Below are 10,535 nucleotides of genomic sequence, written 5' to 3'. Positions count from 1 at the left end.
GAAATATGTGAACTAAAACCCTCTGATGTTTCACAGTCAAAAAAGTTTTTTTAAAAAAAATTTACACTACTGTTACAACAGATATGAGTGGTGGCACTTAGCAAGTGGGCCTGGCACACACGCTGGCAGGCAGGCAGGCAACTGCAATTAGATTACACTAGCAGACTGATGTTTCACAGTCAAAAAAGTTTTTGTTTTAAATATTTACAATACTGTTATTACAAATATGATTGGTGGCACTAGTTGGCAAGTGGGCCTGGCACACACGCTGGCAGGCAGGCAACTGCAATTAGATTACACTAGCTGACTGATATTTCACAGTCAAAAAAATTATTTTTTTAAATATTTACAATACTGTTATAACAAATATGATTGGTGGCACTAGTTGGCAAGTGGGCCTGGCACACACGCTGGCAGGCAGGCAACTGCAATTCAATTGCACTAGCAGATTGATGTTTCACAGTCAAAAAAGTTTTTATTTTAAATATTTAAAGTACTGTTACAACAAATATGAGTGGTGCCACTAACTTGGCAAGTGAGCCTGGCACACACGCTGGCAGGCAGGCAACTACAATTAGATTACACTAAAAGACTGATGTTTCACAGTCAAAAAAGTTTTTATTTAAAATATTTACACTACTGTTATAACAAATATGATTGGTGGCACTAGTTGGAAAGTGGGTCTGGCACACACGCTGGCAGGCAGGCAACTGCGATTAAATAACAGTAGCAGACTGATGTAAAAGTTTAAAAAAAAAAAATTAAACTAATGTTACACCAGATAGGAGTGGTGGCACTCAGGATGGAAGTAGGCACAGTATATGCTGGTAGCCTGACACACAGGCTGGCACTAGTGGCTCGCTGGCCTGGCAACTAAAATTAAATAACAATAGCAGACTGATGTAAAAGTTTTTTTTTTTTTTAATTTACACTGATGTTACACCAGATATAAGTGGTGGAAAACAGAGCTATTAATCACAGTATATGCTGTGGGTCTGACACACAGGCCTGATGGAAAATTAAATTAGATTACACTAGCAAAATGATGTAAAAGTTTTTTTTTTTTTTAATTTACACTAATGTTACACCAGATATAAGTGGTGGAAAACAGAGCAATTAGGCACAATATATGCTGTGTACCTGACACACAGGCCTGATGGAAAATGAAATTAGATTACACTAGCAAAATGAGGTAAAAGTTTTTTTTAAAAAATTTACACTAATATTAAGCAGATATAAGTGGTGGCACAGAAGAATTAATCACAGTATATGCTGTGAGCCACAGGCTGACAGGCAGGCAAAGGGCTGAAGTTCTAGCCCTAAAAAGGGCTTTTTGGGGTGCTGTCCTTACAGCAGAGACTAGATGAATCCTTCAGGACTGTAGTGGACACTAAATACACTAGCCTAGCTATCTATTTCCCTATAATATCAACAGCAGCAGCACTAAACCTCCTCTCACTAAGACAGCAGGATCGTTATGACTCTAAAATGGCTGCTGCCCAGTAGCTGGGAGGGTCTGGGAGGAAGTGTCTGCTGCTGATTGGCTGAAATGTGTCATCAGACTGTGAGACACAGGGTCAAAGTTTCATCAATGATGACTAATAGGGGGCGGATCGAACATCGCATATGTTCGCCCGCCGTGGCGAACACGAACAAGCTAAGATCGCCGGGAACTGTTCTCCGGCGAACAGTTCGCGACATCACTACACATATATAGAAATATGTATTTAAGAATAAAAATAATATTATTCTGTAAGTGAAGAACATTTGAATGGGAAATACGTACAGTAAATATACATTAAAGCACATATAAACACATAGATAAATATGTATACATATATAGACATATATATATATATATATATATATATATATATATATATATATATATATATATATATATGTGTGTGTGTGTGAGTGAGTGTGCATTGGAGCCCTTTCAGTCAAGTATTTGAAAACATGTATAATTATATTTATGCAATATTCATATTTAATTAAATGTTTATGGTTTTTAGTGTAAATATTTCCCATTCCAATGTTCTTCACATAGGGGAATATGTTCTTAGTGTTTATAAACATATATATATATATATATATATATATATATATATATATATATATATATATATATATATATATATTGGGAGTGATAATTAGTGATCCACTCATAATCTAGCCCTAATTGTGTGAGCGCTATAAACGTACCCAGAAGAAAAAAAATAAAACTTCAAGGGGGCCAGGCAAAAGGATTAAAAGTAACTAATATTGATAAATAAATTAAAGATATGTATTACAGTTTGAATGGAATATATTCTATTATTAAAAAATTTATTATTAAAAAAAGAGGGTTTTTCAGACCGCCGCTCTTGCTCTACTGAGCGGGTCTGGTTTTCCCCCTGAATGCATCTGGGCAGCTGTCTAGTCACAGCCTGGCCCAATCTCGCCATTACACTCAGGGCAGCTCGCTCCTGCTCTGTCTGATAGCGGGAGCAAGATGCATTGAGTGTAATGGCGTGATCGGGCCGGGCTGTGACTAGACAGCTGCCCAGATGCGCTCAGGGGGAAAACCAGACCCGCTCAGTAGAGCAAGAGCGGCGGTCTGAAAACCCCCATTTTTTTAAGCAAATTTCACTGGCAATATTATGTTGAATAAAGTTTGGCTAAGATAATGTGATATAATTCTGCAGAATTATATAACATTATTTTCTAGGTTTACTGCCCCTTTAAAGGTACATAATACTAATATGCTAAATCCCTTAAACGTGATGTAGCATAACTGTAAAAAGCTGATATGAAAATATCACCTGAGCATCTCTATGTAATATGGAACATATTTTACCTCACAATTTCTTCAGCTCACCAGAGTAAGTGCTCTGGAAAAAAACCAAATGCGTATCAGCATCAGCATTGTTGCTTTGCTGTGATCTCATGAGATTTCACTGAAATCTTATGAGATTTCATACTAAACTTCCTTAAACTGAATAGGAAAATAACATGACTGAGTCTGCACATGACAGATGCACACTCCCTTGCAAGTTCTGGCACATGCATTTTGATTGGCTGCTTAAAGTCTCTTTACAGTGAGGTGTGAATACTTAGGACATTTTGAGGTAAATATCTTCCTTTTTTACATAGAGATCTTCCGGTGATATTTTCTAATCAGCTTCATGTGCTTCAACATTTGGATATCATGTCCCTTTAACTATACTATCAGTTTAATAAACTATCATACTGAGTGAGTTTGAAATGTTTGAAATGTATATTTTTCTACAATTGGTTTTCAATTGCCAAAGTTTACCTGCCACTTGCCTTATTTGGACAAGCCAGTCTGGACTTGTTACTGGAGTAGATACAGCCAGCTACCGTCCTTATGTTATGTAATATTCTCTGCTGAAGCTAGTCAGATACAAATATGTAACAGGGTTAGGCTTATAAAGACTACAGCACATTCTATTGGAGAGATAAATTAAAGGAAAAAATAGAAAAATAAATAAGAAATATATATTGTATTTTTTTTTTTTTTTACTCTACATAAGTAAACATTTTGTATTACTATCTCAAAGTGTTTGCTATCCATTTAAAGAGACACCAAAGTCAAAGAAAATGGTCAAACTCAGTAAACCTTTTTCTTATTGTCTTATTGCTGGCACTGAACTGTGTTTAAATCTCACAAATGGGTTAAAGGGCCAATTAAAATTCAGATAGAGCATGCAATTTGTAACAAGTTTCCAATTGAATTCAAGTATCTTCTACTATGCTTTGTTGTATTGGTATCCTTTGTTGAAAAGCATACCTTGGTAGGTTCAGGAGCAACAATGACCTACTGGGAGCTAGCTTATGATTGGTACACATTTGTCTTTGGCTCATCTGATTTGTTTATCTAGCTTCCAGCATTGCTGCTCCTTTAACAAAGGATATTAAGAGAGTGAATTATATTTGATAAAAGAAGTAAATTGGAAACTTGGTTAAAGTGTTGTGTTCTATCAGTAAAAATAAACATTTTGGCCTAGATTTCAAGTGGAGAGCTAATTTATTGTACGCCCTTTGCAGGCATGCGATAAATAAACAGCCATTACAAGTGCTGGTTTATTGCCACTGCGAGCTTTGCAACCATTGCTGCGCTACTTACCCCCTTCGTCAGGCGCTAGTTCTCATGCTGTGTCTCACAGCATGAGAACGAGGCTCCCATTGGAGCCTATGGAAGCATGCTCTCATGAGCGCAATGCTTCCCAGCAATGCCAACGCAAGCTCGTGTTCGCATTGCTGTCAACTTGTAATACCAGCGCACATTAGTGTGCGCTGGTATTATTCAGTTAAGCGCTAATATCGTTTGTGCGCCACTGATATTTAGCACTCCACTTGTAATCTAGGCCTTTGTGTTCCATGTCTCTTTAAACTCATAGATAAAGACAGCTGCAGATTAATGAACTTCCACTTCAGAGGTGAAAATGTACGGGTATTAGTGGGTACATAGATATATCACTTATTATTGGCTCAACAACCTATGTTCAGCTCAGGATCTGCAGTGCATTGCCGAAAATTGTTCTAAGTATGTTTTATCCGATTTGCAGGTTCTTGAAAGAGGCATAAAAGTATGTTTAATATAATTCTATCAAGTTTCAAGACCATATTACATACTTTCCATGCCTAATCATTTTAAAAATATCAAAGGCACCTCTTGTACGTTCCAGTGCCCTCAAAAGCCCACCCCAGTAAATTACTCCAATTTTGGCTTTTGATTGGCTGGGGGCACAAGAGCACCCAAAGTGACACAGTTAGCACCTATTTGAAGAGCAGAGAAAAACACTGGACTAGGGCATAAGCTTTCAGTATGGTAATTTGGGCTTCAAAAACAATAGTTATATAAACTGACATTAAAAAATACTTGTATCGTCCCTTTAAGGAACAACTTTGAAAGCAAATATCACCTCAAAACAATTAAAATATTTTTACTGGATCAATGGACACTGTTCCCTGGCCTTCACCAGCATTATCCCACAATAAGACCTGCAACATACAATAGGTAGTTTGTTCTTGCACAGTAAATATTGTTTAATAAAGTTTTACCATTAATATGCTAATGACAATCAGTATTTGTTATCTATGTTTTTCTGAGACTGCATAGTTCTTAGAGGACAGTTAAAACTGATAAAGTATTAAATGTGTGGTATGAATTGCCCATGTGGTTGGGATCTCAAAAACAGTTAAATATGAACTGCAGTAAACTATTCAAAAACATGAATTAGTGAACTAGATGTATATCTGTTTAACTTCAGACAGAAACCTTTTTCATGTTGTGACGGATACCCCCGGCTACCCTGACTGGGTAGCTCCGCCAACAGGTCCTGCTTCCTTCCTGCCGACTGCAGCTATGTAGCTGGCAAGTGACCACAGCCTGTAGCCACCCCTGATGACCGACAGCACCAGTACTCAGGTTCCCACCCTGTGGCAGACTCCAGCTACCCAGGCTGGATAGCTCTGCCTGAGGATCCTTTCTCTGCCTGGAACAGGCTGCTATGTAGCCCAGGAAAATGATTTTAGCTGGAACCAACCCAAATAACTAGACAAACTAGCATTCAGGTTAGACAGGAACTGATTTTATTGAAAACATGCACTACTTTTATACAGACAGCTCATCTTGATAAGACCTTGGACAATCCCACTATTTTCCCGCCATTCCTGCCCCTCCAGACAGCCCGGCACCTTCATAGGAGCCACATTCCCACATAATCCCAATACATATGGGTGGCAGTTTCGGGGTGATCCCGGTGGAGCGGCATCACTTCCTAGGTGTCATTTTAAAGCTCTCGTCCCCAGATTTCATAGTCCAAAAATTCAGTATGATTCATTTCTGGGGACCGGAGTTACAGTCCGTTGAAGTTATGGGGTTAGGGGTGTCCAAAACTCCCGGTTTCCAAAGGAGCTCCCCTCCGGCAATTCCACCACCCCTTGTACTCCGCAGGGGCTACTAATCCCAAAAAGAGCGGAGCTCTGGGGCACATGGTTGCTGGAGCGACCTGGGTTAAAGTTAGCGGGTGTTCTGTTGTCCTGGGGCTGACCAGGAGTTCCAGGAGCCTGGCCAGCCTGTGACGGGTTGGGCAGGTGTCCGTTGTGAGGTGGCCGACCGGGAGTTCCAGGAGCCTGGCCAGCCTAGGAGGGTTTTCCTGATCATAAACCAACTCTTCTCTGAACACAAAAGGAAGCCAAAACAAAGCAAACAAACAGCTTCCAGAGATGGTGGTTGCTCTGAGGAGCCCAAAACCACTGAGAAACAACAGGGGTGAGGTTGTAGGGGGTGGGGATTTAACCCTTGCAGCCCAGTATCCGTGACAACTCCCCCCTTCCAGTTCAGCAGACCCAGCTAGATCCCCACGGGTCTACTGGGGAATGTCCGAGGAGCATTCTATTTCAGTCTGCCGGGAAAGTCCATCAGCATTACCATTGCTCTTTCCTGGCCTATACTGAACGTTAAAGTTAAAGGGCTGCAGGGCTCAACTCCATCTTAGTAGACGTCCATTATCTCCCGACACTCGATTAAGCCACACCAGGGAGCTGTGATTGGTGAGGACAGTGAAGGGTCTTCCATAGAGGTATGGTTGTAATTTCTTGAGGGCCCATACCAGTGCCAGGCATTCCTTCTCCACCGCCGCATAGCCTACCACCCTGGGCAGCAGTTTCCTACTGATGTAGGCTATGGGGTGGTCTTGTCCTTCTTCATCTAGCTGGCTTAGTACTGCTCCCAATCCAAACATGGAGGCATCTGTGTGGACACAGAAACGTTTGGTGGGGTTAGGCGCGGCCAGGACTGGGGCAGAGATCAAGGCAGACTTGAGGCTCTGAAAGGCGTTTTCACATTCTGATGACCACAGTACCTGTCGGGGCAGTCTTTTACGAGTCAGGTCGGTCAGGGGTTTGGCTAGGGTGCTATAATTGGGGACGAACCTTCGGTAATAGCCGGTGGTTCCTAGAAAGGCTAAGACCTGGGTCTTAGTTCGAGGAGTGGGCCAGTTTGCCACTGCCTCAACCTTGGCGGGCTCCAGCCGCTGCTGCCCACAGCCTACTCGGTGGCTCAGGTACTGGACTTCTGAGCGGCCTATGGTGCATTTGTCGGGTTTCAGGGTTTGCCCGGCAGTTCTGAGGCGATCTAGAACGATGCCCAGGTGGATCAAATGATCCTCCCAGGTGTCGCTAAAGATGGCGATGTCGTCCAAGTAGGCACAGGCATAGTCTTGAAGGCCATCCAGCAGGCGATCCACCATCCTCTGAAAGGTGGCTGGAGCGTTCTTCATCCCAAACGGCATGACCTTAAACTGGTAGAGGCGGAAAGGGGTGATGAAGGCGGACTTGGGAACGGAGTCAGGGTCTAGTGGGATCTGCCAATAGCCCTTGCAGAGGTCAAGAGTACTTAGGAAGTGACCCCTGGTGATTCTATCTAAGAGGTCATCGACGCGGGGCATGGGATAGGCATCGGTTGTGGTTCTGTCATTGAGCTTACGGTAGTCAATGCAGAACCGGGTAGTACCATCTTTCTTGGGGACCAGCACCACCGGGGAGGCCCAGGGACTGTTGGACGGTTCAACAACACCGAGGTCCAACATTACTCGGAGCTCTCTTTGCATACTGTCTCTGACAGCTTCAGGTACTCTGTAAGCTGCCTGTCTCAGTGGAGCTTGTCCCGGCTTTTCCACTCGGTGCACAGCCACTGTGGTGTATCCAGGGACATTGGAGAACATCTCCTGGTGGTCCTCTAGTAAATGCCGGATCTGCTGACTCTGTCCAGCTGCTAACCTCTCATCCAAGATTATGTTGGCTACTCCTTGAGGGGTCTCATATGGCCCTGGGAGCTCTGGCATGGGACGGCTCTCTGAGTCTTCCATAGCCGGGGCACAGATAGTGGCTACATCTTGGGGTCTTTCTACATACTCCTTGAGCATGTTCACATGAAAGGTCCGTTGGACCCGATCATCGGAGCATTTTGCTACAAGGTAGGTGGTGTTATTCAATTGTTCCACCACCCGGTAGGGCCCTTGCCAGGAAGCCTGTAACTTGTTCGTTTTGACAGGTTTCAAGGCAAGAAACCTCTGCCCTACTGTGAGAATTCGGCTACGAGCATTACGGTCGTACCACCGTTTCTGTCTCCTTTGGGCACTCTGCAGGTTCTCACGCACCATGGCAGTGAGGTCCTTCCGCCATCCCTGAACTTCAGGACGTACTCCGCAACGGAGGGTCCTTCCTCCCCTGCTGATCCCTCCCAGTGGGCTCGCAACAAGTCTAGGGGCCCCCTTATTTTCCGGCCATACAGCAGTTCAAAGGGTGAAAACCCGGTGGATTCCTGGGGCACCTCTCTGTAGGCAAATAGAAGGTGCGGCAGGAATTTTTCCCAGTCTTTGTGAGTAGCCGAGAACGTCCGAAGCAATTGTTTCAGTGGCCCGTTAAACCGTTCACAAAGCCCATTGGTCTGGGGGTGATAGGGGGCACTGTACAGGGGTTTTATCCCACACAGTTCCCAAAGCTTTTGGGTGACCTCCGCTGTAAACTGGGTCCCCTGGTCAGAGACCATTTCTCGTGGGAAGCCTACTCGGGTGAATACCCGGATCAACGCACTGGCCACCGTCTCCTCCTGGATTTTCGCCAGAGGTATGGATACCTAGTGGTATAGTCTACTACTGTGAGTATGTATTTTTCCCGGAGGGACTAGGTCTAGGTAGGGGCCCTACTATATCCACAGCGATTCTGCTAAAGGGTTCGTCAATAACGGGGAGAGGGTTAAGGGGGGCTTTCGTATGGTCCCCGGTCTTCCCTACCTTTTGACACACTATGCAGATCCTACAATATTCCTTAATTTCTCGCGTGATTCTGGGCCAGAAAAGATCTGAGTAAGGCGATGGTGTGTTCGGGAGTTGCCTAAATGCCCGGCCAAGGGGATATCATGTCCTATTCGAAGCAGGTTGGACCGATATTTTTTCGGTACCACCAGCTGACGTTTGGGCACTGGCCCTTTCTTCCGCCGGGAGACCTGATACAACAGGCCGTTATCCCATTGGAAACGTTCTTCCCCGGGGTCCTGGGGATCAGTCCCTACTCGGTCTCTGAAGGGGGTAAGGGTCGGGTCGCTCAGAGTCTCTTGGGCAAATTCAGAATAGGAGGCCCAGGATAGTTGGTCGGGAAGGAGGGCAGGAAGCGGGGTTGGGCGTTGGGGTGTGAGAGTAGGCCGTCAGGGAAGGAGAGGAGTCGGGGTTGGGGGTCTTACCTGGGTCCCCAGCTGTGGTGTATTGGCTTGCCGCTGAGCTTGCCTGCGGGTGGTTACTGGGCAGGTGTTTTGCCTGTGGGTGGTTACTGGGCAGGTGTCCAGGGGAGTATCCCCCAAAAAGGTTGGAAACAAGTAGGCCGAGGTCGTTTCCTAGTACAACATCTCCGGGAAGATCTGGCATAATGGCCCCGTCCACAGTGCGGGCCCCAGCGCCCCAAGCCAGATGAACACAGGCCATAAGGACTCGTATCGTGGCACCTCCGGCCACTCGAACAGCAAGAGTTCTCCCAGTAGCGGTAGAAGCGGAGGCCAGATGAGGCTGGATCAGGGTAATGGTGGATCCAGTGTCCCGTAACCCTTGAGCCGCCTTTCCATTGACCCAAATGGTCTGGCAGTGGTGCTCACGGTTGTCTGTGGACGCCAGGTAGGCTTCTTGTAGGGTGCCAACCTCTTCTTCAGCCCATTCAGGATAGTCAGCCGGTGCATAAGCATAGTGGGCAGCGGCTGAGTAGGTTGGGGCGGGAGCTCTCACCCAAGCTGTGGGCTGGAGGTGTCTTGGCTGAGTGGCTGGCTGTTGTCGGCCCCAGCTTGGGCATTCCCGCCTGAGGTGGCCGGGGTGACCACAGGAAAAATATCCCCGTGAGTCCCTGACTCCGGCCGGAGGGACAAAGGCCGGACGGCCCGGAGGCTTATTGGTAGCCGCTGGGGATCGGACTACCACCGAAGCTGTGCGGGGAGTCGATTGTGGGGCAGAGCGAACTTGGTGGCGGGCATCTGTGTACTGATCTGCTAGGACAGCCGTCTGGTCTGCTGTGGTGGGCTGCTGGTCCTGGACCCATTCTTTAATCTCGACTGGAATATGATTATAAAAATGTTCCAGTAGAAAAAGCTGTGACACTTCTGCCCCAGTAGTGGCCTTGTAGCTGGCTAGCCAGGACGTCATCGACCTGGAGAATTGGTCGGTCCATTCTGGGAAAGGCTGTTCATCCTGCTTCCTTAGTGCCCGGAACTTCTGCCGGTGGGCCTCTGGTGTGAGCCCATATCGGGCAAGGATACGGTCTTTCACCTTGTTATAATCCTTTTGGTCCTCAGAAGGGGTAGCGTGGAAAGCTGCCAAAGCCCGCCCTGACAATTTACAGATCAGGACAGACAGTCTATCGGCATAGGCTACCCCCTGCAGTTCGCATTGGGTCTCAAAGACCTGAAGGTAACAGTCAATATCCTCCTCCTCTTCCTTGTAGGCTCGAAAGGCCCCATGGGGTAGCTTGTGTGGTTGAAGAGCCGG

Source organism: Bombina bombina, chromosome 4 (assembly GCF_027579735.1).
Source record: "Bombina bombina isolate aBomBom1 chromosome 4, aBomBom1.pri, whole genome shotgun sequence".
NCBI classification, from domain to species: domain Eukaryota; kingdom Metazoa; phylum Chordata; class Amphibia; order Anura; family Bombinatoridae; genus Bombina; species Bombina bombina.
This window is presented reverse-complemented; position numbering follows the sequence as displayed.